Genomic DNA, 27614 nt, shown 5'->3' with positions numbered 1-27614 from the left:
TCTGTAATGTTAATTAGAATAATCACAAATTCAACCTAGATATATGTTTCTAATTAACACAATTACATACAATTTTTTTTTTCTTTGGGTTGTATATCTAATTGGACAGAGGGGGCGCCCTACTTGGTCAAGAAGCATTAATTATTGGACATCCTTATCCTCCAAGTTTCCAACTAGGTCCTAGGATAGCTTTGACACTTCATCTTGCTCATTGAATGGCTAAATTCCAAGAGATATTAATGTGAACTTATCTTGAGTTCGAAGTTTGAACTTGACTTGCCTCCTCTCTCTTTTCCTCTTGGGTGCGTGATTGTTTCCTCATGGGCTCCAAAGTCCACAATTCACACTTAGGTATTTAGGGTATGATTAGGCCTAGGCTATAGGGACATCCTTTGCACCCCATCATTTAATACGTTCACATGAATTCACATTTGTTACACTTGTTTTTCTAAGAAAGTTTGACTAGTCCAAGCTTCATACTTGTCTTATGAGGCTAAGGCCTAATGTGCCACATGTCCATCTTAGTCGATGCTCCTTAATTAACTACAAGATGAGGGCATTAAATACAACTTGGAATATCTTAGTTTTGAAGGCTTTATCATTAGGCAGGGACTAATCAAGTTTGACCACAATCGACTATCTCATTTGGCCCAAGATTCGTGCCTAAGACACGATAAGAGGAAGCGACACAACCGAGCTCAACTAATGAAACCAAGTTCGGACTTCTCTTTTACCATGTAAAAGGCTCGAAGTTGAGGATGTTACAATATGCAAAGCAATCCTTTTGTATTTATCGGGGTAAGGAAAGTAGATAAAGTAATATAATCACCTAAATCACAAAATATCATCAAATCGCTAAAGATATCATCCACATTTCAAATTAGGACAATATTTAATCAACTTGATTATTTCACGTATAAAATCGATAAGTTGATCTCAATCCTTAAAGATCAAAACATCACTTTTTAAGACTCCTGTGCGATTAATTATTCCGTCAAAAGCAACAAAAAAATCAATGTTCGGTTGTGGATGAGGAAACAAATCCTAATGAATATTACCTATTACTCAAACGTGCATATTAGATATATTCACAGTTACCATATGGCTTTGTTGTTGGATTCACGCTTTGGAGCTTCGTTTATGGAAGATAGCAGTGGAAAATGTCCCCCTTCCCCTCGAGGAACTGTCGTGACGACCTCGGGTGAACCACCTAGAGTTTGGCTAATGGAATACTAAGCCTAAACTTAGCTCAGGTTCTCCCAAGCCCATATCAATTCACGACTTAGGTTTGAGTTCTTAACATGCAAATGATTATTCAATTAGGAATCGCTATTAATTTATTTTTGGTGGGTCGATTAGAAACATAAGTAAAGTAATGGGAGATTTACTTTACTCTTACGAACCAGAGATTTATGAGTTCGGGGACTTAATTACGCTAGATTTTTTTAACGCCCTTTCGGTATTTTTCTCTTTTATTTTGAAAAAAAATGTTTGGCAAGTAGCTTGAATTGATTTTAATTTACTTCCCTAATATGTGAAGTTATCACGCGGGTGTGCAAATCACCAATTTAACACCCAAATAGCACGGTGAATAAATTGTAGGACTTACCCCATGGTATCGAAAGCATCTGCGATGTTAGATCAGAATTCACATCAACAGTCCTAGATATGATTTCTAATTAACACACACTCACTTATTTAATGAGAATCATGTATTATGCAATGCAATGTTACTAATCCAACATGAAATGATACAACATGGCAATATGACCTAAAATATATGACGTAAGTGAAATATTTTGTGTTTTCTTAATGAGCATGTGACCTATCCTAGAGAATGAAATTAATTTATTCAAAGACAATTTTTTTGGTATTTTCCATGAAATTCAAAATTAGAAAATTGAAAAAATTATCTATCCAAATTAAGATATCATCCAACTTATATTAAGATTTAGGTTAGGTCAAATCTTAATTTAAACTAGGATGTCATCTCTAACCTAAAATGCAATCTATCGAGGAAAAATATCTAAACTTAAAAATTAAACATGCAATCTTATCCTAATATGCAATGACGTGCAAAGAATGCCCTAATTCTAATTTTTTTCTTTTTGTTTTTCTATGAAATTCGAAATTAAAATTGACACATAATTAAACGTGCAATTTAAAAAAAAAAAAAACTAACATCCTAAGTGAATGCATTTTTTTGGATTTTTATTTTTTCAAAAAATCGAAATAAATAAATTCCCTATGCAAAATAACCCTAAAACGACAAACCTAATCTAACTCAAAATTTTTGGATTTTCTTTTACGAAAACAAAATCGATCAAATGACATGACATCAATCGGCAAGATAAGATCGATATCCATAGATTGACGAATCATATCCCGTACATGGGATCGGATTGGTCAATTTTAAATAAAATGGCGAATCGAATCTCGAGCGTGAGATTTGATTAGCGATTTTTCATGCGATTGCAAGTCGGATTTGAGGTGCGGAAATGGGACTGTCAATCCCTAATTTAAAAGGTTGCTCGAATTGTGAATATCAGTCAAGGATTTCAATTGGATACATTAAGGAATACTTCGGATAAAGAAATAATATAATAAAATAAATAAATAACATAAAATAAAAAACTACCTAATTTGAATTTTCTTCCAAACGAGATTTAACAACCGGTGGCTCGTGGATTGCGACGGGGCTCGGTATGGCTCAAGGATGGGTTGCCGTGATGGTGGGTCGTTGGAGCTCCAGTGAGGATCGGCGGAGAGTTGCTACAGACATCACTCTGAGGTGCTGTAGGCGTGGTCATTGGACATGGCAACAAGGGCGACCGGAGTCACGGATATTGCAGTGGCGTCGCTCGGAGAGGGCTCGGAGCGGTGTGCAAGGGGGCCAACATTCAGTTCAGGACCTGCTTGTGACACCCCGAACCCTTCGTAGGTCGTCACCAGCGCCAATGTTACTCCTTATTACCTTTCTCCTTAGAAGATGCATCGTAATTCATAGACACATTTTTTTTTTTTATAACAAAACGGTCCCAGCGCGACTCATTAGCGGAAGCAAATTAAATATCACGTCTCTCCCCCTATCAACCATGATATAAATACACACCACTAAACATCAGGATTTTTATAAACATGCCACGACACTTTATTTACATATATTTTCAGGATGGGACTACTCTTGGGTCGGTACATCAAAAGGAAAAGCTAGGACTCAGCCATGTCCAGCCTAAAACCTCAAAAAGAACCCTCGACCCTCTACATCACACGTGTACAATCCCCCCCATCATAAGTGTCGGCTAACTAACTCCCAAAAAAACACAGCCCCTACTCGTCACGCTCAGGTCTCACACCCAGTCCGATGCGTCGGGCGGTGTGGCGGTGGCAGCATCCCTCCCATCACCCCATCGCGGCGAACGTGAACAGAAACAAACTCATGAACGACTGGGCCCCCAGCCAGGCCTATGTCATACATGACAAGACAGCGTACGCGAATGTAGGTGAGTCCAGGCACGGAAGGACAGCCGAACTCCTCACACTCTACCTCAACGTCGGACGATAACCCGTAAAATGTACCTCGCGTGACGGCAGGAAGCGGCATACTCGCTAATCTGAAATGTTATCCCTAAAAAGGGTGAGTACAACCACTCAGCAAATAGGGAAATCCAATAACAACTCAATGCATCAGGCAAATCATACATGCATTGTAGGCGTAATTTACCTTGAAGCCATGCGCATATTATCATGCATCATCATATCAATTTATAACACATACATGTGTATCATCATCGTATCATACATGTCATCATCATCATGACATCATCACATTACACATGTCATATCATATACCATCGTGCATATCATCATCATCATCGTCATCATGCATATCATCATGCATATCATATCATCATGGGTGATCATCGTTATTTCAATCACATATCATTATCATCATCATGCATATCATCATGCATATCATATCATCATCATCATCATCATCATCATCATCATCATCATCATCATCATCATCAACATCATCATCATCATCATCATCATCATGGGTGATCATTGTTATTTCACATCACATATCATTATCATCATCATGCATATCATCATGCATATCATCGTCATCATCACCATCATGCATATCATCATGCATATCATATCATGGTTTAATTTCCACTTTTTACTTTTCAATTGATCACCACATCACCCATTTCTCAAATCATCAATTTCATCATCCCCTCGGGCAAAGACCTCCGAGGTTCCCCAGAATTCAGCCTCCCAGGCCACCGGGCATCCGGCCCCCCACATTCTGGGCATCTCGCATCTCAACTAGCATCACGAGGCATTCCCTTCGGGCAGAAACCTCCGACAGGGCTTCCGGCCTTTACCCTTCTAACCAAGCATCTCGCACCCCAATCCTGGCATCGCGAGGCATTCCCTTCGGGCAAAGACCTCCGACAGGGCTTCCGGCCCCCCACATTCCGGGCATCTTGAATCTCCCAGGGAATTTCGGCAATGTATCTCTATACATTCCGAGCATCATCCGCCATCACAACCATCTCCTCATTTACCATCATCCATGTTCACCAGTATTTTATTCACATTTTAACATGGCACATAGCATGATATCAAATAAATCATACTATGCATGACATTCACACATGCATTGATTCAATTGTCATACATATGCCAAGACTTTATCACATATGCATCTCAATTCAATATCATAGACATATAAAGGCTTTATCACATGTGCATCTCAATTCAATATCATAGACATATCAAGGCTTTATTCACATGTGCATCTCAATTCAATATCATAGACATATCAAGGCTTATTTACATGTAACATGAATTAATTGAATGAAATCTATGGCCAATGAAATAATTCCTTTTTATTCATTTTATTTATTTATTTATTTATTTATTTATTTATTTTATTATTTTATTTATATATATTTTTAAATAACTATAAATTCCCAAAATTATTAAAGTTCAAGAAATTATTAAACAAACCCATAGGATGATAATTACTTGCAAAATTCATGGCCAAATTGAATTTTTACAAAATCTCATAATTTTCCCAAAACATCCTATGCTTCTCGGATGAAACCAGAATGCACGGTTTCCGAATAAATTAAATTAAAATATCCATATGGCCTCCAAAAATTATAAAATTTTACTGGATTATAGCCAAGACATTTTCGTACAACTTTCATGAAGAACTCCAAGTCAGATTACTTATATATTATTTTATTCAACCTCACGAAGCTTCTGGATCCATTACCGCATCGTCCAGTGCCTCCATCTCCGAAATATTAAGATTTCACCCATCTATTCTCTTTTTTTTCCTCTGAAATTTGGATATGTTATGTATCAAGGTGTCCTTTATAAGTTTCATGAAGATATCTAGGTCAAATAACCAGATTATAGTCCTCATTTTAGTCCTTTAAGTCTCGGGTGTCTCGAAATACATCACCAGAATCATCGTTTTCAAGATCTAGTCAATTTACCAAGCTATACTTGTTCTTTTAACTTCAAATTTGAGTATGTTGTAGTTTAAGATGTTCCCTACAACTTTCATGAAGACATCGAAGTAATATTCTCAACAAAAACCAACATGCAACCATGAATCCAGCAAAAGGTTAGTAAAAACTCTCCAGATCTGAGGTGTCCGTAAGATGCGACTTTAACCCCTCAAATCTCCTTCATTTTCCACGAAATTTCATTATTTTATAGTACAAGGTGTTAGCTACAACTTTCATGAAGACATCGAAGCCAAAATCGGACTCCAAACACACATGCAAGCTCAAACAAGTTACTGACTCACACAATCCGAGCAAGAATAGTCACACGACTTAAGAACAAGCCAACATTACCTCGGTTTTTCTTACTTAAAACACCCAAAATCCAACATGCAAACAATCATACAAGCATGCAAGAGAAGCTAGAGGACTCCACTTGCCTCTAGGATGAACAAACGACGGCGTACGGCGGACGGACACGGCGGCGACGGCGACTCCCTCCTTCCTTTCTCTCTCGGCCGCTCCTCCTCTCTCTCTCACCTCTCTCTCTCTCTCTCTCTCTCTCTCCTTGGGCGAACAAAATGGCCAGTCACCCTCTCTCTCTCCTTCTTATACCCCCTAGAGCTCATCATTTGTAATGATTGTTTCACCTCAACCATGGCCAATGCATGGCCTTCCCTTTTGCCACTTGTCACATTGGATTTTGAATTGAGTTTGGACCTCTTGGGCTTGGGCTTTTGGGCCATCCGGCCACTTCTCCTTGGGCCTCCAATGGGCCGGCGACAGCCCCCTTTAGTGGGCCTAATTGGGCCGACTAACTTGGCCCATTAAGCTTAGGCTCCTAAAATTAACCCTTTTTCCTCTTCTTTTTTTTTTTTTTTGAATTTCTTCTATAAATATTTTTCAACTTCAATTTTCATCTTGGCCAAAGTCTTGGGACATCTTGTCTATTGAAATTTAATTTATAAATCTTATGGCCAAGCATAGATTATTAATCTATCAATTTTAAATTTTCACAACCATATGCACAAATCATTTAAATAAAAGACTAATGGCTAAAGCATAAGCCATGGAAATTTTTATCACCTAATTAAAGACTTTAACACACCTTATGGCTTGGCTCTAAATTTTGGGATGCCACACTGCTGGCGTCGAGTAGAGGTACATCGATTCTTTGCATTGCGATTAGGGGTGGAGGCAACAGCGCGGGCGGTTGGCATTGGGTCGTGCAGTGGCTTGGCGTCCAGTTCTAGCGTCACGGCTCGAAGGCGCTGCAGGCGTTGAGTCCGGCTACAAGAGCGATGGTGGACGCAGGGGACAAGCATCCGAGCGGAGGCGTTAGGTCACTGCAAGCGAAGCAAAGCAAGGATAGAGATGAAGCAGCAAGTAAGTCACGAGATCTCGAGTTGCTGGCATTGATGCTCGGGCAAGGAAACTCGACTTAGCAACAGGGGGGAACGGTGATGACGAGCAGACACGGCGTTGCAACCAGCGATGGTGGTGGCGTTTGGAAGCGCGCTGGTGTGGCCGTAGTGAGGCAACGCATGGCGGCCGTGGCGGCGCGGAAGAGACGGGCAACAAGGACACCGGATGGGAACTGACGAAGAAGATGAATAGTTGTTCATCTTTTTACTTTTTTCTCTTTTTTTCTTTTTTCCTACTCTCGGACATCTCTATCTCACGTCACTTTCTCTCTGTCGCCTTCTGCCCTTCTACTGACTTTTCCCCTTTTCCCTAAAAAGAACCCCAAAAGAAAGCTTTTCTTTTATTTTTGTTGCTCTTTTCTTTTAAGAACGAAGGAAACGAAAGACCCCAAAAGAAACCAAGAAAAGCCCCTTGTCTCTCTCCATACACGGCTCCTTTTATAGTCCAAGTATGTAATCTTTGCGGAATATTTTATCTCCTTTTTCAATATACACGAAGATCGCCTATAACCTCCCGAACGAAAAATCCTATTAATTTCCTCATTTCTTAAGCTGCGTTTGGTTGACCGAATAAAAACCAGGATAGGATATGTTTTATCCTATCCCGTGTTTGGTAGCTATCTAGGATAGGATAAAGTCGGATATAGAAGGGATATAAACCGGATAAAAAAATCTGAGGGGGAGTAGGATAAGGTTGGATAGGATTTCCTTTAGAAATGGAAGGTAGCGATTTCAGTCAAACTCAAGGAAGGGGAACAAAGAGAGATCGACATGTATGGACAATAGATGAAGAAAATGCATTTCTAGATGGTCTTGAAGAATTTGTTACGTGAGGAATGAAAGCCAATAACGACTTCAAGAGTGGTTACATGATTATGTTAGAGAAGTGGTTTGAAGAAAAGTTCCCTTGTTCTGGCATCAAGGGTAATCCTCACATAGAATCGAAAATGAAAAACTTGAAAAAGGTGTATAATCAGATATATGACTTGAGAAATCAAAGTGACTTTGGGTGGGACCATGAAAAGCATTGGCCAGTGATTGGAATTCCGTGCTGATTGCTGTGGTGCTCTCTGTTTATTTAATTGAGTACCGGATTGTGGTAACTGAGTGAAATTTGAGATTATGAGGATTTATACCAAAAATTAGATCATGTGGGTATAAATCTAAGAAATTGCCAAGTGGGGCCGTGATGCCACTAAACCTAGGAAAAGTGTCGAGTGGGGCCGTGATGCCACTAAACCTAGAAAATTGCTAGGTGGGGCCTTGATGACCACCAAATATAGAAAAGTTGCCAGTGGGGCCGTGATTACCACTTAATCAAGGTTGTGCCTATTAGGCCGTGGCTAAGGGTTGAGAATGATTAATTGAGGTGACCGTGTGATGGTCTCGATGACATGTAATCGACGAGTCGATTGATTGATGAGTCGATCCGATTGAATTAAGTGAATGATGTATTAGTCAACATTTATGAATTGAACTGACTTGCAGGAATGAACTGAGGCCAAGGTAAGTTCTCTGATGCCTGTTTGTGCTTAGGTAGCCTTTAGGGCGTATTGGCTTCCTATTCGGGTTTTAGGGGGTAGAACTTGCTGAGACGTAGTCTCACCCCGTTGTGGGACAATATTTCGAGTCCCTAGATGGCAGCACCTCCCCCTCATCCCGTGCATTTTGGTATACCAGAGAAAGCCACAGAAATAGATTATCATATTCCGATACACCCTCACCCTGAAGAATTGGAGTATGTAATGATAAAATCCACTGTCTAGGTCAACATGGGTGAACCCAAAAAGGTGCCTCATAGGTACCGGTTATGGTATTGTCACTATCGTGACGGGGGAAGGGAGGGTCTTGTGCTGGAATCTAATGTACCTCGGTATGTTTTGGAGGTTACGCTTGGGAAGGGCATAGCAGATCCTAAGGGTGGATCAGTAGTGGATCCCAAACTCGAAAGCAATCCTGACTCGCCACGGTACTGAAGGAGCGACATGGGAGACTAAAGAGTCGATGAGACAGTTGTGACATCCCGATTTTCCAATCATATTTTCAATAAATTGAGACGGGCATTTCGTTGGCACGCATATAGTTCTTTTTTTTGAGTTGGCCACTCATGTGAAAACTAGTCTATCGGGTGAAGCCGTTAAGAGTTGCTAATGCATTAGACTCGAGAATTTGACTATGAAGCGACCTTTCGACCGAGCTAATCTGCAAGGGTCATTACGGCACAATTAAAAATCGATTAGAGATCGGAGATAGGTCGACTCGACAGAGGCATGTGATCAAGTGTGGGTGATTCCACCAGATCGCACAATTCTTGTCGATCGGCACTAGACCAACTTTTCTGTCGATTGGGTACCCTGTGTCCGTATCTGAAACCTTGAGATTACCCCGACAACCGAAAGTCGTCAATGTTTCAAAGATGTACATTGTGGCTTGAGATGATCAACCACAGGTCAAATGCATGAAAATTTCTAAAGGCTACTCGGTAGGTTGGGCCGCGCTAGTATCGTGCCAAAGTGAAATTAACCGTGAAATTGAGATCGAATTCGAAATTGGAAGTCATAGGGTATCACAAATCATTTCAGATCATTGACTTATCTTCGGAAGATTTTTCATGTAATCGAGTTTTTCAGAAATTAAATCGGAGAATGGCTAATTTGGCTTGAGAAATTAATAGGCCCGCTTTTGGTCGTACTTTTGGGACTTAAGTTGATTCTATGGACAAGTGAAAATGTGAATTGAAGTGTGGTGACATTGGATTAATTTTATGGACTTCAATTGGACTCGATTGGAAGATAATTGAATGGAATTAAAGAGATTAATAGACAAAGTTTTATGCCCCGGCGGAAAAATAAAATGCACCCATTGGAAGAGGTTGTGGAGAATAGAGTTAGTGGAGTATGACATCACTTGACATTGATGTCATGGTGTGGGGGCAAAGAGTGCATAAGATCGTGACAAATGGAGGGTAGGGATTTGTTCTTCAAAAGGTGGGATGTCACCTCCAACCCATCTCCATCATCTTCAACCTTGAGTTTGTTCCTTGAATGGGGAGGAGGGAGAGACCGACGGAAACCAGCGGCTCGCCGCGGCTCGCCCGCCCGACCGCCGGCCACCCGCCGCTCGCCGTCGTCGCCGTCGCAGCCCCTCGCCTCGTCGCTCGCCCTACCCGCTCGCACCTCCATCTCTCTCCTCCATTCCCTTGCTGTTCGACGCCCCTGCAAGTTGAAGATCGACGAAGCCAGCTCGCCGTTGAGGCCTCATCGCCGCGCACCGCAGCCGAAGTCGCCGTCGCCGCTCGCCGTCTCGTGCTCCGCCACTGCTCGCGCTCGCCCGCTCTCGGCCGACGCCAGGCCGTCTCTGCTCATGCGTCTAGGGAGCTGTTCGGCCAGTTTAGGCCACGACTCAGCCACCTCCAGCCACCGTCAGCCTCGCCGGAGCTCCGTCCGAGCCGCCTTCCTCTCCTCCGCCCATTTCGGCGCCGGATCCGCCTCCTCCAGCCCCAAATCGGTAGCTAGAAAATGGGTATGGCAGCCCATGTTTGGCCCGTTTTGGCCGCCTTCCCGAGCTCCGGATGCTCGGCCCGCCTTGAGGAAAGTCGATCCTCGCGTCGTCCTCGTCGTTTGGTTCGCTCGGCTCGCTAATCCAGTGAGTTTAACTCACTAAACCTTGATTAGAGTGTTGATGATGCTTTAGGGTGCTTAGTTTATGTTAAGTGTTATTAGGTGGTTAGTTTAATTTATTTAAGTGTAGATTATATTAAGGTGTTTGATTAACTTAAATTGTGTTTAATTTAAGGCTAAGTGAGTGATTACATTAATATAAGCTTTGATGTGACATAAAGGAATTTACTTTTGATTTATTTAAATATTCCGAAATCATTAAATAATTTAATAGTATATTATTATTCGAAATTATTAAAATATTATTATTTAATTATTTTCGGAATAAATTTAATTATTTATTAAATTCCGAAAATTTTGTCGGGACCCTAAATTCTCAGAATTTCGTGCCGGCCGCTGCTGTATAGTCGGATTTTGAAATTGATAATTGGATATTATGAATTGAGTGTGGATCGTGAAAGATAGGGATATTATTATTTAATTAATTTTCGGAATAAATTTAATTATTTAATAAATTCTGAAAATTATTTTGGAATCTTATTTTCTCAGAATTTCGTGCTGATCGCTGCTGTGCATTTAGAATTTGAATTTGATGAATGGATGTGGCAAATTGAGTGTTGATTGTGATAAATATGGATTATATTCATAAAAATCCAAGTGTTGGGTTTTGATGCAAAAATTGGATTTTAATGATTATATTAAATAGTGGGGTTTGAAAAAGTGAGATATTGGCTTTTTGATTCGAAATTAGCGTGTCCCCACGCGCGTGAGTAATTTCTGGAATATTTTTAATATAAAGAAAAATGGTCGGGATCACTGTTTTAAGTTGAAGCATTGAGTGAAATATAAATTGTCCTGGGCCAAGTATGCTTTGACTGTGTGATAACTAAGAGGAATCGTCCCGGGCTGTTGAGCCGGACTTGCCCCTATATGGGATGCCCACGCGGTGGTTGCGGGTCGCAGTAGATTCTGGGCCCACGCTCCTTCGGGAATGCCGTTGACGTACTGACGAAGCCGTGCTCAATGGGGGGAGGCGATGCCTGGCTATATGCCAGTAGATAGCCGAACTGCGAGTAGGCTATGCCCTTATGTGGCAGTGAATAATAATTGGAATGCGTGTTAAGTGCGATTGTGATTTATATGAAAGTGATGGCGTTCCAATTGTTTGAGTTCCTATTACTATTTATGATTGGGTGATTTGAATTTTGCTAACCTGCAGGAAGGAACTGAGGTGAGATAAGTTCTCTGTGTGATGTGGCTAGGCCACCCTTGGGCGTATTTTCTTTCTAATAAGGGTTTAGGGGGTCGAACTTGCTGAGACATCGTCTCATCCCAGTTGTGGGATTAAAATTCCAGGTCCCTAGATGGCGGTCGTGGAGGACCCGAAGCCCTAAGTCTGGAAAAGTGGAGACTGAAGTATCGGTGAACGTGTCATGCTAGTTGGTTTTAGGATAGTTCCCATTTTGTCGAGCCGGTCTACTTTGTAGACAATCCAGAGTTGTATTTAAACCTATGTGTTTGTAAATGAGTGTTTGGTATTGTGATTGATTGCCTGCTTTTCTATCCCAAGTTCAATGTTGTCAGGGGATTTGTTTCACTTCCGCATGCGTAATAAAATGAATGGGTTGGCGACGTATCCTGGGATGTCGCATATTTGATTGACCGCAGTGGGATGTGCGCGCTCTCGGGGTTCGGGGCGTGACATCCCCGTTTAAGTGGTATCAGAGTATGGTCTGTGTATGGAGTGATAAGGTGCGATGAGTCATGGGATAGTTAGTAGGAAAGGCTTTTAATATGCTAATGCATGTGGTTGATAGTTGATTGGTAGTATGTTTGTGGGGTCACTCAGATTCTAACCTGGTGTTGGAATTGGAAAACAGGCGTCTATATAGAGTCTGTAGCATGAGTGACCAGGAGTGGAGAACTCCTTGGAGGAGGTCGATAGGACCTGTACTTCGGGGTAGGACGCTGACAAGGGTTGGTACCCGAGGTAGTGCGCAGGCTCAAACCAGCGCGAGTGTGAGAGTACCACTGTCAGTCAGTACTGAGAGTGTAGCAGCACCGAATGATCCTAGGTTTGTCGGGATTGTTCAGGCGCTAGTGTTCCTTAGAAGCTCGTTGGGTCAGTAAGCTCAGGACCGAGCCGCTGCTGTTGCCGTTGTTTCTACCGCTGCCAGTGTTGTGACCGTTGTTGTTGTTGTGCCTGTTGAGGCCTAATCTGGAGCTGTGATCGAGGATCAAGCCGCTATACCTGAGTCAAGGTTCAGTTTAGACAAAGATGGAAATCAATTGGGGAGGAAGTCCGATGTTAGAAGAAAGGTGCCTTGTTTCACCCAACCGGAAGAGTAGAGTTGAGAAGTCAGTACTCATCTCGATCGATGTGTGTCGTGTCTGTAAGAGAAGACAGGGATCTGTTCCGTGCTGTAAGAGAGACAGGACTTGTTACAAGGGTCGCCAGTACAGTTATTTGATCAAAGATTGTCCGTATAGACAGATGGAATCACAGCTGTTTCTATCACCGCCGTTGATAAGACAGAACAGAAGAAGCATGCTTCGGGACATTTAGTGAGGTACTTGTAATGGACCTCAGTGCAAGGATGGGTGCATGATGTCACTTGATGGGAGGTAGAGGACTCTCTGATTGTGTGCCGAGCTTGTGGAAAGGAGGCTCGAGTCAGCCCAGTGTCAGAGTAAAAAGGGAAACATGCTTTGAATGTGACCAGCATGGCCGTCAGGTTAAGAACTGTCCGTGTAAGTTCAGGAGAGTGTAAGCACTGTTATTGCAGATAGAACGCCACTAGGATGGCGAAAGGAATAATAATGGATTGACTATGCATTAATCAAGGGAAGAATGTTTTGAGGTGTTTTATCAGAGTAACGCAACAGGATTTTGAGTGAAGGTTGTGGAGTTTGCATTGTTGTAATAAAGTAATAGGAAGATGAGTATTTGACTATAGTTGTACCTGATGGGTTTGCTTATGTATGACTTGGAAGTCATTTATGAAAAGGTTTGACTCGAGGAGCTTTCTGCTGTTTTGAATCGTAGCAGTGATATAATTCAGTTTATTCAGTTAGCGTGCAAAAGTTTTGAATTACTGAGAGTCAAAAAGGAACTTCAATCCTTGTTATTCGTCACTGAAGATGACCAGGTTCTGGTTGTTGGTTACCGAATCTGCATGGCAACTATAATGGATGTGTCAATTGAGGGGCCGAATATGGAGGACATAATCGTGGTACATAAGTTTTCTAAGGTATTCTCTGAAGAACTGTTAGGTTTGCTATCAGAAAGAGAAATGGAGTTCGTGATGAAATTAGTACCCGAAACAGAGCCAGTCCCTAAGGCTCCTTACCGGATGGCGTTACCTGAGTTAAAAGGACTGAAGGTGTAGATGCAAGAAGTGTTGGATAGGGGATTCATACGTTCCAGTGCATCACCTTGGGGAGCACCCGTTCTATTCGTGAGGAATAAAGTTGATTCGTTGTATTTGTACATCTATATTCTCCAAGATCGACTTGAGATCAAGGTATCATCAGTTGAGGATCAGGAAGAAAGACATACCGAAGTTAGCATCTTGCGCTCGATACAGCAATTATGAGTTCACTGTAATGCCGTGTGGTTTGATGGACACCTTAGCTGTTTGTTCGGGTCTAATGAGCAGAATGTTTAATGGTACTTAAATCAGTTGTGATCATTTTCATTGAAGTTACCCTAGTGTGTTCAAAGAGTGCTGAGGAGCACGAGAGACATTTGAGGATGGTACTTCAGACCTTGATGACTCTTGAATCTTACGCTAAGTTTAGCAAGTGCGAGTTTTGGATGACTCGTATTGCTTTCCTAGGTCACGTGATTTCAGGCAAAGAAATCTCCGTAGACCCCGTCTAAGATTGAAGCAGTGAACAGTTGGCCGAGATTGTCTACAGTGATAGAGATCAGAAGTTTCAAGATTAGTAGGATATTACGAAGTTTTATGAAAGGGGTTTCGGTGTTAGCGTTGTAGTTGATTCGACTACGAGAGGAAGTAAGAAAAATTCGTGTGGACGGATGAGTGCGAGCGTAATTTTCAAGGGCCTAAGAAGAGGCTAACTACCGCACTGTGCTGATCATTCCATCTGGTCCTGAAAGTTATGAGATCTGCAGTGATGCGTCGTTTAAAGGATTTGGTTGCTTATTGATGCAGCAAGATAGAGTTGTTGCACATGCGTCCCGTCAGTTGAGACCTCGGGAGTTGAATATGAGATAGCATTGCTAGATGGAACTCATTAAGGATTATGACTATGATATTTTGTATCACTGAAAAAGGTAAGCAAATTCGCAGATGCATTGAGTCGAGAGTCCTTAGTTGCACATTGGTACTCATGGATTGGATCTTATTTAAGAAAGTTCGAAATCTGATTTTCAAATCTAAGGTAGGCCACCTTTTGAATCTTATGATTACCCTCAAAATTGAGCCGAGAGTACAGATCAGAATCAAAGCGCTTCAGTGGACAGATTCAGAAATTCAAGAGACTCTATAAGAGTATGCAGATGAGAGAGAGGTTGATTTTCAGATTTCTGAAAACAGAACGCTAAGGTTCTGAGGATAATTGTGTGTAATTGATGATGTAGAGATTAAAGAAGATATCTTATGGGAAGCTAATCATAGTAATTTCAGCATTGTCCAGACAGTATGAATAGACCTTGTTTTGAGTGTGTGGCATCCTGATTTTCAGACTCTGATTTCGATTGGTTAAATTGGGCATTTCATCGACGTGATTACAGTGTTTTTCTCTAAGTTGACCACTTACAAGATAACTAGACTAGTTGGGTGAGTTATTAAGGACTTTAAGGCAAATAGACTTGAGAATTCGACCAGGAATCGACTTCTCAACCGTGCTCATCTTTAGAGATCATTACAAAGACAAAAAAAATCGAATTAAGATCAGAGATAGGTTAGTTCGACTGAGATGAATGACCGATTGTGGGTGACTCCACTAAATTGGAAAACTCTCGTCGAATGATACTAATTTGATTTTACTGTCGTTTTGGTACCTTGTGTCCGTATTTGAATCATCGAGATTTTCATGACCCTCGAGAGTCGCCAATGTGTCAAATGGGTTCATCGTGGCTCGAAGAAAATTGACCACGGGTCATTTGTCCTAAAAAGCTCCAAAAACTACCTAGTAGCCTATGTCACACTAAAAGCGTGTCGGAGTGAAATTAACCGCCAATCTAAGTTCGATTTCAGAAATTGGAGATTCTGTCTTGTCACAAAGTGGGTACACCGAAGTGTGTGTATATCATATAAATCATCTGCATGAAGTGCCGATGGTGAATTGTATTTCAAATCTAGATCAGATGTTCCAAGTTGGCAAAGCTTTCAGATGATTCTTTCTTAAGCAGTGCATAGCAGAGGGTGCAAAATTTCGATTGTTGAGATAAAGTCAGGGAAAGAAGGATCACGAGGCCGGATCGATACAATGAGTCGGTGATTGCGATTACCGCGATCGGTGTCAGAGTTATATCAGATCTTGACTAGAGGTTCCCAGTTTCAGCAGATCAGTCAAATAGTTTCCTTTTAATTAGTGTAGAGTAAAGTGTACAGGATTTCAGTCTGTTGAGATGAGATCAGAGATCAGAAAATCGCAAATCCAGTTGGGTCGAAATCGGTGATTCGGTTGCAATTATCGAGACAATTTAGAGACCGCTCGTAATCTCCGATTTAGCTTCGCAGATTTTGTGTTGAAGACCTTTAGAATTTTAAGTGGGCAAGTGATTAGTATTTTGGATCCGAAGTGGTTTGGGCAAGATAGCAGTGATCTGGCAACATTAGTACAGAAGGAGCAACTTGAGAAACCGAAGATTCGATGAGACAATTGTACCCCCACCTTTTCTGTTTGAGAATTGGTAAAGGTTTAAATTTCGAGGACAAAATTTTTATAAGATGGGAAGAGTTGTGACATCCCGATTTTTCAATCCTATTTTCAATAAATTGAGACGGGCATTTCGTTGGCACGCATATAGTTCTTTTCCTTGAGTCGGCCACTCATGTGAAAACTAGTCTATCGGGTGAAGCCGTTAAGAGTTTCTAATGCATTAGACTCGAGAATTTGACTATGAAACGACATTTTGACCGAGCTAATCTACAAGGGTCATTACGGCACAATTAAAAATCGATTAGTCGGAGATAGGTCGACTCGACAGAGGCATGTGATCAAGTGTGGGTGATTCCACCGGATCGCACAACTCTTGTCGATCGGCACTAGACCGACTTTTCATCAATTGGGTACCCTGTGTCCGTATCTGAAACCTTGAGATTACCCCGACAACCGAAAGTCGTCAATGTTTCAAAGATGTACATTGTGGCTTGAGATGATCAACCACAGATCAAATGCATTAAAATTTCTAAAGGCTACCCGGTAGGTTGGGCCGCGCTAGTATCGTGCCAAAGTGAAATTAACCGTGAAATTGAGATCGAATTCAGAAATTGGAAGTCATAGGGTATCACAAATCATTTCAGGATCATTGACTTATCTTCGGAAGATTTTTCATGTAATCAGAGTTTTTCAGCAAATTAAATCAGAGATTGGTTAATTTGGCTTGAGAAATTAATAGGCCCGCTTTTAGTCGTACTTTTGGGACTTAAGTTGATTCTATGGACAAGTGAAAATGTGAATTGAAGTGTGGTGACATTGGATTAATTTTATGGACTTCAATTGGACTCAATTGGAAGATAATTGAATGGAATTAAAGAGATTAATGGACAAAGTTTTATGCCTCGGCGGAAAAATAAAATGCACCCATTGGAAGAGGTTGTGGAGAATAGAGTTAGTGGAGTATGACATCACTTTGTGATGTCATGGTGTGGGGGGCAAGAGTGCATAAAATCGTGATAAGTGGAGGGTAGGGATTTGTTCTTCAAAAGGTGGGATGTCACCTCCAACCCATCTCCATCATCTTCAACCTTGAGTTTGTTCCTTGAATGGGGAGGAGGGAGAGACCGATGGAAACCAGCAGCTCGCCAGCCGCTCGCCCGCCCGACCGGCCACCTGCTCGCTCGCCGTCGTCGCCGTCGCAGCCCCTCGCCTCGCCGCTCGCCCTACCCGCTCGCACCTCCATCTCTCTCCTCCATTCCCTTGCTGTTCGACGCCCCTGCAAGTTGAAGATCGACGCAAGCCCGCTCGCCGTTGAGGCCTCACCGCCGCGCGCCGCAGCCGAAGTCGCCGTCGCCGCTCGCCGTCTCGTGCTCCGCCACTGCCCGCGCTCGCCCGCGCTCGGCCGACGCCAGGCCGTCTCCGTTGGCCTCTGCTCATGCGTCTAGGGAGCTGTTCGGCCAGTTTAGGCCACGGCTCAGCCGCCTCCAGCCACCGTCAGCCTCGCCGGAGCTCCGTCCGAGCTGCCTTCCCTCTCCTCCGCCCATTTCGGCGCCGGATCCGCCTCCTCCAGCCCCAAATCAGTAGCTAGAAAATGGGTATGGCAGCCCATGTTTGGCCCGTTTTGGCCGCCTTCCCGAGCCCGGATGCTCGGCCCGCCTTGAGGAAAGTCGATCATCGCGTCGTCCTCGTCGTTTTGGTTCGCTCGGCTCGCTAATCCAGTGAGTTTAACTCACTAAACCTTGATTAGAGTGTTGATGATGCTTTAGGGGTGCTTAGTTTAATTTATTTAAGTGTAGATTATATTAAGGTGTTTGATTAACTTAAATTGTGTTTAATTTAAGGCTAAGTGAGTGATTACATTAATATAAGCTTTGATGTGACATAAAAGAATTTACTTTTGATTTATTTAAATATTCCGAAATCATTAAATAATTTAATAGTATATTATTATTCGAAATTATTAAAATATTATTATTTAATTATTTTCGGAATAAATTTAATTATTTATTAAATTCTGAAAATTTTGTCGGGACCATAAATTCTCGAGAATTTCGTGTCGGCCGCACTTTTTGTATAGTCGGATTTTGAAATTGATAATTGGATATTATGAATTGAGTGTGGATCGTGAAAGATAGGGATATTATTATTTAATTAATTTTCGAATAAATTTAATTATTTAATAAATTCTAAAAATGATTTTGGAATCTTATTTTCTCGAATTTCGTGATGATCGCTTCTTTTGGCATTTAGAATTTGAATTTGATGAATGGATGTGGCAAATTGAGTGTTGATTGTGATAAATATGGATTATATTCATAAAAATCCAAGTGTTGGGTTTTGATGCAAAAAATTGGATTTTAATGATTATATTAAATAGTGGGGTTTGAAAAAGTGAGATATTGGCTTTTTGATTCGAAATTAGCGTGTCCCCACGCGCGTGAGTAATTTCTGGAATATTTTTAATATGAAGAAAAATGGTCGGGATCACTGTTTTAAGTTGAAGCATTGAGTGAAATATAAATTGTCCTGGGGCCAAGTATGCTTTGACTGTGTGATAACTAAGAGGAATCGTCCTGGGCTGTTGAGCCGGACTTGCCCCTATATGGGATGCCCACGCGGTGGTTGCGGGTCGCAGTAGATTCTGGGCCCACGCTCCTTCGGGAATGCCGTCGACGTACTGACGAAGCCATGCTCAATGGGGGGAGGCGATGCCTGGCTATATGCCAGTAGATAGCCGAACTGCGAGTAGGCTATGCCCTTGTGTGGCAGTGAATAATAATTGGAATGCGTGCTAAGTGCGATTGTGATTTATATGAAAGTGATGGCGTTCCAATTGTTTGAGTTCCTATTACTATCTATGGTTGGGTGATTTGAATTTTGCTAACCTACAGGAAGGAACTGAAGTGAGGTAAGTTCTCTGTGTGATGTGGCTAGGCCACCCTTGGGCGTATTTTCTTTCTAATAAGGGTTTAGGGGGTTGAACTTGCTTAGACATCGTCTCATCCCAGTTGTGGGATTAAAATTTCAGGTCCCTAGATGGCGGTCGTGGAGGACCCGAAGCCCTAAGTCTGGAAAAGTGGAGACTGAAGTATCGGTGAACGTGTCCTGCTAGTTGGTTTTAGGATAGTTCCCCTTTTGTCGAGCCGGTCTACTTTGTAAACAGTCCAGAGTTGTATTTAAACCTATGTGTTTGTAAATGAGTGTTTGGTATTGTGATTGATTGCCTGCTTTTCTATCCCAAGTTCAATGTTGTCAGGGGATTTGTTTCACTTCCGCATGCGTAATAAAATGAATGGGTCGGCGACGTATCCTGGGATGTCGCATATTTGATCGACCGCAGTGGGATGTGCACGCGCTCGGGGTTCGGGGCGTGACAACAGTTGTACCCCCACCTTTTTATAAAATGGGAAGAGTTGTGACATCCCAAATTTTCAATCTTGTTTTCTATTAAATAAATTGGGTATTTCATCGACGCGCCTATAAGGTTGTTCTCAAAGTTGATCACTCTTGAGATAATTAGACAATCCAGGGAAGCTATTAAAGAATTTTAATGCAATAGACCTAAGAATTCAACTAGGAAGCGGCTTCTCGACCTTGATCATCTTTAGAGGCTATTATGGTACAGTTAAAAATAGATTTGAGATCAGAGATAGGTCAACTCAATTGAGATGTGTGGCCAATTATGGGTGACACCATTAAATTGAAAAATTATCGTCGGGCCGGCATTAGACGATTTTTCTATCATTTGGTACCTTGTGTCCGTATTTGAATCCTCGAGATTTTCACGACAACCAAGAGTCGCCAATGTATCGAGTGGGTTCATTGTGACTCAAAGAAAATTGACCACGGGTCATTTGTACTAAAAGTTTCTGAAACATACCTAGTAACCTAGGTCACGCTAAAAATGCGTCTGAGAGAAATTAACCGCAAATTTAAATTCGATTTCAGAAATTGAAGATTTTTTCATGTCACAATAAATTCTAGGAGCATCAACTCAATCTCAGAAGATTTTTCTCCAACCCGAGACTTTTTGAGAAAAAGTCAAGGTAGGGCCGTTTTGTTCAAAATAGCCAGGGATCGTTTTTTATCGCAAATTTAGGAAGCGAGTGAGTTGTATTTGTAAGGAAAAATGCCAAGATGATCGGAGGAGTATCGATTGAATTTATTGAGGCCAAATCATGTTGATTTAAACAAGAACATGTGTCCAGTTGGGAGGAAACTTAGCCAATTTCGTAGCTCCCCATTTCCCTATGATTTTGGACCATTTCAAGTGTCCAAGGATGTGCATGGTTAGCTGAATTGCAAACAAGGAAGTGCTTGTGGTTGTGGTTGAGTCAAGGGAACAATATGGTGGAAGATCAAGGCTTGTGGCCCCTCCAATCTCTCCCTCCTTCCTCTTTCCCCCTTGCCATGCGACCGCCTCTCCCTCCTTGCCTTGTTCGAAACCTAGCAACCAACAGGAGAGAAGCAGTCGTCGACCCCACAAGCCGCCGGAAGCAGCCGCGCCACCGCATGCCCGCCGGAGCAGCCAACTCACCTTCGCGTCCGCTCGCCCGTGCTGCCTGTCCGCGCGTCCCAGCTCGTCGTCCGCCTCTGTCCGCGTGACCCAGGAGCTCTCACGATCAACTCAGGCCACCGTGAGCCCTGTCCAACCACCGTGAGCTCGTGTTGTTGGTCGCTCGGCTTTGCCGTTGCCTTCACCAGTCTTACTTGACTTGTTCAGCCTTTGTTTTCTTTGTTTACAGCAACAAACAAAGGCTGATGAAGTGGGTATTCTAGCAGCTTCAAGGCCTGTTTTGAGGTGGTTCCGGGCCTTAAAATCTGGGCCTACCATGGAGTTAATCGGTCCCCGTTGCATTCCCGACATTTTGAATTGGACGGATCGTGAAACAAATGAGTTGAACTCACTAATTCCCGCTTAGTCGGTTAATTACGATTATGGATTGATTAGGTTAATTAAGCATGGTTTAGGTGGATAGATTAGATTAGATTAGATTAGTTAATTTAATTATCTGCCGATGCATGTTAGGTGGTTAGTTAGTGACATTAGCAAGTAGACTCGTGCTATTAATTATTGAACAAAACTTCGAATTTTTCCGAGTCCGTTTCGGCTTTCAATTAGGCTATAACGGCCTAAGTTGAATTTATTGCATTTATTTATTATTTTCCGTAATTATTTAATTAATTATTTATTTTTGGAAATTCAACCGGGATGGTCGGTGACCGGAATTTCGTGGCTTTGATTGATGTGGTGCTATCTCGTTTATTTAATTGAGTACCGAATTGTGGTAATTAAGCGAAATTTGAGATTATGAGGATTTATACCAAAATTAGATAATGTAGGTATAAATCTAAGAAATTACCGAGTGGGGCCGTGATGCTACTAAACTTAAGAAAAGTGCCGAGTGGGACAAAGATGCCACTAAACCTAGAAAATTGCCGGAGTGGGGCCGTGATGACCACCAAATATAGAAAAGTTGCTAGTGGGGCCGTGATTACCACTTAGTTTAGGTTGTGCCTGTTAGGCCATGGCTAAGAGTTGAGAATGATTAATTGATGTGACCGTGTGATGGTCTCGATGACATATAATCAACCAAGTCGATTGATCGATAAGTCGATCCGATTGAATTGAGTGGATGATGTACCGATCAACATTTATGAATTGAACCGACTTGCGGGAATGAACCGAGGCCAAAGTAAGTTCTCGACGCCTATTTGGGCTTAGGTAGCCTTTAGGGCGTATTGGCTTCCTAATCGGGTCTTAGGGGGTAGAACTTGCTGAGACGTAGTCTCACCCCGTTGTGGGACAACATTTCGGGTCCCTAGATGGTAGCACCTCCCCCTCCTCTCGTGCATTTTGGTATACCGGAGGAAGTCACAGAAGTAGGTTATCATATTTCAATACACCCTCACCCTAAAGGATCGGAGTATGTAATGATAAAATCCACTGTCTTGGTTGACGTGGGTGAACCCGAAAAGGTGCCTCATAGGTACCGGTCATGGTATCGCCACTATCATGATGGGCGAAGGGAGGGTCCTGTGTCGGAATCCGATATACCTCGATATGTTTTGGAGGTTGCGCTTGGGAATGGCACCGTAGATCCTGAGGGTGGATCAGTAGTGGATGCCAAGAATCCCAAACTCGAAAGCGATCCTGACTCTCTGGTGTACTCAGTCGAGGCCGCCAACTGGAGCAAGGAAGAAGGGGAGATCGATGAGGACGAGGACGTGGAACAGAATAATTTAGCGATGATGAATAGTTGTGGTTGTTAAACCCCTGCCCCCTACACTTGACAGGTGTTTACTTTAAGTAAGCTAGGTTCTTCACTTGACCCTACACTTGATGGCCGCATAGTGGAACGGTGTCCAGCCACCTTTGTTCTCAATCATGCAAAGATCAAGGCCTACTATTAGAAGCTCCCTTGTGACTTTCAAATCCCCCATGGCCGACACAATGTGTAATGGTGTAAGGCCACCGCGATTCAACTCCCTTGCAAAATTGGGCTTTCCTATTTTTCCTATTACAGAGTACAAGGAAAGATGGATACGCAAATATAAGATTCGACACTCATGCATTGAAACATGAAATAGACTTGATGATGTCAATACATTCCAAACCGAAAAGGGATGAAAAGGCAATGATAATAGTGAGTTGACTGATGATAACACCATGTGACGATCATCACAAGCTTTTATACATGTATGCAATCTGACACGTTGAACTATGAACTTCCTAAAGTAGCTTGGAACTAGTCAGTTTCAACCCTGTCTTGACAATGTTTCCAAAGTTTAGCATGTGAGGTGTTTACGCCTCTATCCAAACACATTTAATGGTTTTGCATCAACAAATAGCACCAAAGCATCATGCTAACTTAGCCTTCTTCATCGTTATCTTCATCATCTTCATCCATCTCTCTATTCAAGTTTGCAAGCTGAACGGGATCGATGGCCATCTTCTCAACTTCAGAAAGAGACCACTCAGGATATTCCTCATGCATGAATCCAGCGTCAAGAGCGGGCGATATACTTAGTCGGACCGAAGCTAATATTGATTTTGAATTCCCATTTTCATCCAAATCCACATTCAAGTCGAGTTCCGGACAAGCGGTTCTTGGGGTAGGAATGCTCTCTTTTGATTCATCGAGATGGTCACCATTTTCTGTCCCTTCAAGATCCTGATTTAAATTGTCCTACTTAGAAACATCTCCATCTCCATCGACTTCAAACTTCTCATTCTACACAGTTGCATCCCCTCCAAGGCTCAACAAATGTATACTTAAATGAAATATGCCCCCTAATATCTATATGCTAAGCAATTTAATTTAATATTTTTGCTTAAGGGCTAAATTTTAGTCCCTAATCTTCTATGTAATGAAGGAATGATTAGACCACCAAAATTTAGGTGTCAACAACTAGTTTTTTGAAGAAGATGGATGCAAAGTTGATTGGTGCTCGGGTATATTTGTCTTCAAGCGGGAGATTGTTATAGATGAAGCCAAATATTTTTAGGGGTTTTTTTTAGTCTTTTCCATCAAATTTGCTTTTAGGTTAAAAGTGATACATTTACATTAGCAATGGCAAAACGCTGGTCGTCAAGACGCTGAAAAAGAAAATAAAGAGGCAAGAAAAAGAGAAGAAAAAAGTGAGTTTTTCCTTTATGAGGGTTCTCAATCTTTTTGTGCCCCGATCTTAAGAAAAGATCATCGTTGTATTCCAACTTTTTTCGAAGTCTAGTGGATTCGCAGAGTGCCTCTACGCGGAGACATAACCCAGGTTTGGGTGAACTTCGTTAACAAATTTTCTAGCGTGTTCTTCCGATTCTATTATTTTATTATTATATTATGCTTGGTGAATTGTTTGCGAGCGTTATTTTTCTAGAATCAACGTGCGATTTCATAACACCTTGAACCGGCGAGACACCGCAAAGGTAGTCTTCGGGACATTGATGTCAAATGGGCATTGACAGACTAATCTCATAACTTGAATTTTACCGATGAATTTTTTCCGTTATCATTCAATCTTGCTGCATAATACATGCCAAGGAAGTCTATGTTCATCATTTTTTAAGGCATATTAATCTAGTCTATAGGAGAGTTTTTTTTTCTATAAGACAATCTATGGACATAATGTGACCATTAATAAATAAATAAATAAATGCTTGGCTATGGCCATGACTACAATGTAGACAAATTATTTTAAATTGTGGACAGTTAATTATTGGGGAGTGAACTCCCTTTTGTTATTTTTTAGTAAAGTTATTTGGAATTTCAAGATATTTTGAATGTTTTACTCATCATTTTCTGTTCCACCATGAGTTATGTTCTCTATCAAAGACTCATTTTATATCTAAACCCATTGTTTATAAAAGTTGTCTTTTGTGAAATGTGCCTTGCTTTCCTATCCCATGTTTTTTGTTATCAGGAGTTATTTATACGCTCCGCATGTGCATAAAAATGAATGGGTCGGCAACGCGTCTTGGGAACGTCACATTTGTATCGACCACAGAGAGATGTGCGTGTGCTCAAGGTTCGGGGCATGGCAGAAATGAGATACCTTAGTAGTAAAAATCAAACAATTCCAAATTATCTAAAAGACAAGCAAGATTGAGATATTACTCTAATATCGGCTACTTCCTGAGTAATATTGACACTTTTGCCTCTAAGTCTTTATAATGTGACTTCAAACTCCTTCTCTCGGTGCACTTTTACCTGCGAATGACTTTATGCTATTCTTACAATGAAAAGTTCATAATCTTGGCTTCGTCATTGAGTTCTATGATTATACACCACGAGCATATACTTAGACTGGCAATTTGCACCAATTCGATTGTGTGTCAAAGTGGATTGCAATTGAAATGTTAATGTCTATGCCTCTACTCCACTAATAACTTACCAGCCATCTAGGAGACTCGGAACAAAGAACAAACCCAAAATTTGTATGACACGGGAATGCAACCTAAAGATGAAATCACCAAGAATGACTTTTCTATATTTTCCAACTCATTCACCACATAACATAAAAAGAGGGAACCGAGACACTATCGATCGTGAGCCAAGATGCGCCAAGAGACAATGGTTCCGAGAAAGTAAATCAACGAAAAGCCATAGCATATCATGAACTGCAACAGAAGCCAACTATATGTTAATGAGCAAATGAATTGTCTCAACTCAATTTCAATTTCTACGTTGTCCAAACTTTTTGACCTAATTGAATGCAATAAATGCTCCCCTAAACATACCCACCTTTACATTCCTCTCTTCCGAATGAAATGCATAGGCCGCACAAGAAAACAACACTAAAGGAGAACTGAAATCTACAGGACAACAAAGGGCTTTGCTCAGTTTTGCGATACTTCGCAAAATGACGGAGAGAGGGGCCGACAGAGATCATTGGCACGAAAGGCAAGCGGTGAGCCATGAGCGGCGTCGGGGCAGCTAGGCGAGTGGCGAGCGATGTCGAAGGCGATTGGACAAGAGGTGTTGGGGGCGATTAGGTGAGCAGCATCGGGGGTGGTTGGGCAAGCGATGAGCGGTGTTGGGGGCGACTGGGTGAGTGGCGAACGGCATCCACCAGGGGGACGAGCAACGTCCAGCGGCGGCGTTGAGGGTGAGTGGCGTCTAGCGGGCCGAGCCAAGGCAAGTGGGGGTGACAACGTCGAGGGAGGTAAGGCAGGGCGAGATTGGCATCCAACGGTGAGACGAGCAGCTTCTAACGACGGCATCGAGGGCAAGGGGCGTCCGGCGGTGGCATCGAGGGCAAGCGACGTTAGGGAGTGGGTAGAGGCAAAGAACGAGAGAGGAGAACCGAATTGACTACTGAGGATAAACACTAAACAATAAAAATTGATTTGGGGATTTTTAGGAACCCTAACCAGTTCTAAAGGGGCCAATTCAGAAACTGAGAATTGTCGGTTCCTAGAAAAAGAGAACCGGGAACCAAACCGAACCCTCCGGTTCGGTTCTCTTGTTCCCAGTTCTACTCGGGAATTGCGCTCACCCCTACAAGGGATCATGGCAATGTGCTTTCAAATGGATTTCAACTCAAGTCAAGAGTTGACAAGTTATTTCTCTGAGAAAATGATCAAGGAATTGTGCCCTCAAATTGGTTCATTTGCAAGTTCATAATTGACAGATTGTTACTGAAATTTGTTAAGCACCGAGGCAAGCTACCTGTTATGCTGTTGTGCGACAAGTCAAGGATCTCGAACTTGGTGGCATGGCACATTGAAGAAGGGACCTTTCTTGTAATATTATTACTCGCAATAACATAAAATAATGTGACAAGCGATGGAAGTGGAATAGGCCCTTCGAATTTGTTGTCGGACAAATCTATTACAGCTAATGAGATGTTTGAGAAAATCTCTATGGGGTAGATTCTACCATGAAATTTGTTAGACCGCAAACCAAGGCCATACAATTGTGGTAGAAAGAAATGATGAGACGGGCCGAATCAAGAAGCGCCAAAAACACACTTGACATGGCTTCGAAAGTACGGCCATGGAAGATGCAACAAGGTTACAACATCATGGTGAGGGCAGCATATCTTTTTTCTCATTTCGCCGACAACTCGTTGCGCGTAGTACTACAAAGACACCACACATTTCTTTTCTTTCTAGTCTTTTACTTTGTCTCAACCTTTTCTTTCCTGGTTAATATCACGATATACTTATGACAATTTATCAAAAATTAATCTTTTTAATCACAAAAATTTCAAAATAGTACATTTATGATAAATTTACTTCCAATCAAAAATCCTAATCGGTGCATTTGTAACAAGTTTATCTTCCGTTAGTATTACGAAAAATCATAAATTGATACACCTCCGAAAATGAAGAATAGAATCTCAAATTGAAATATCCATAAACTCCTACGGGTCATTTAATAAGAGTGAAATTAGAGGAAACTTTACCGGTTTGGATTTTTTGATGATCAAAATATTAGTTTATAGTAAATTTGTCATATGTGTACCCATTTGAGGTTTATCGTGGCATTAACCCTTTTTTGTGCGCTTTAGTTTTTCTGAAATTAAAGATGATAGCACAAGATTTTGGGGGCAAAGGAGATGAGCAATTCTAAAGTTACTGTGGTGTTCGGGTTGTTACTATTCTCCCATCAAATTGATCCACGGGTTAGCATATTGAGCAAAGTGCCACGGCCCTTCAAAGGAGTGGGTTGGATTGAACAAGC

At 41.7% G+C, this 27614-nt stretch overlaps 1 protein-coding gene across 2 annotated transcripts in view; it reads right to left on the bottom strand.

Moving 5' to 3' along the window:
• Positions 1–27614, bottom strand: part of LOC108960305 (probable disease resistance protein At4g27220) — a 97572-nt gene that overhangs the window by 43485 nt on the left and 26473 nt on the right. The window lies entirely within an intron of this gene.

Source organism: Eucalyptus grandis, chromosome 6 (assembly GCF_016545825.1).
Source record: "Eucalyptus grandis isolate ANBG69807.140 chromosome 6, ASM1654582v1, whole genome shotgun sequence".
Classification (NCBI taxonomy): Eukaryota; Viridiplantae; Streptophyta; class Magnoliopsida; order Myrtales; family Myrtaceae; genus Eucalyptus; species Eucalyptus grandis.
This window is presented reverse-complemented; position numbering and strand designations above follow the sequence as displayed.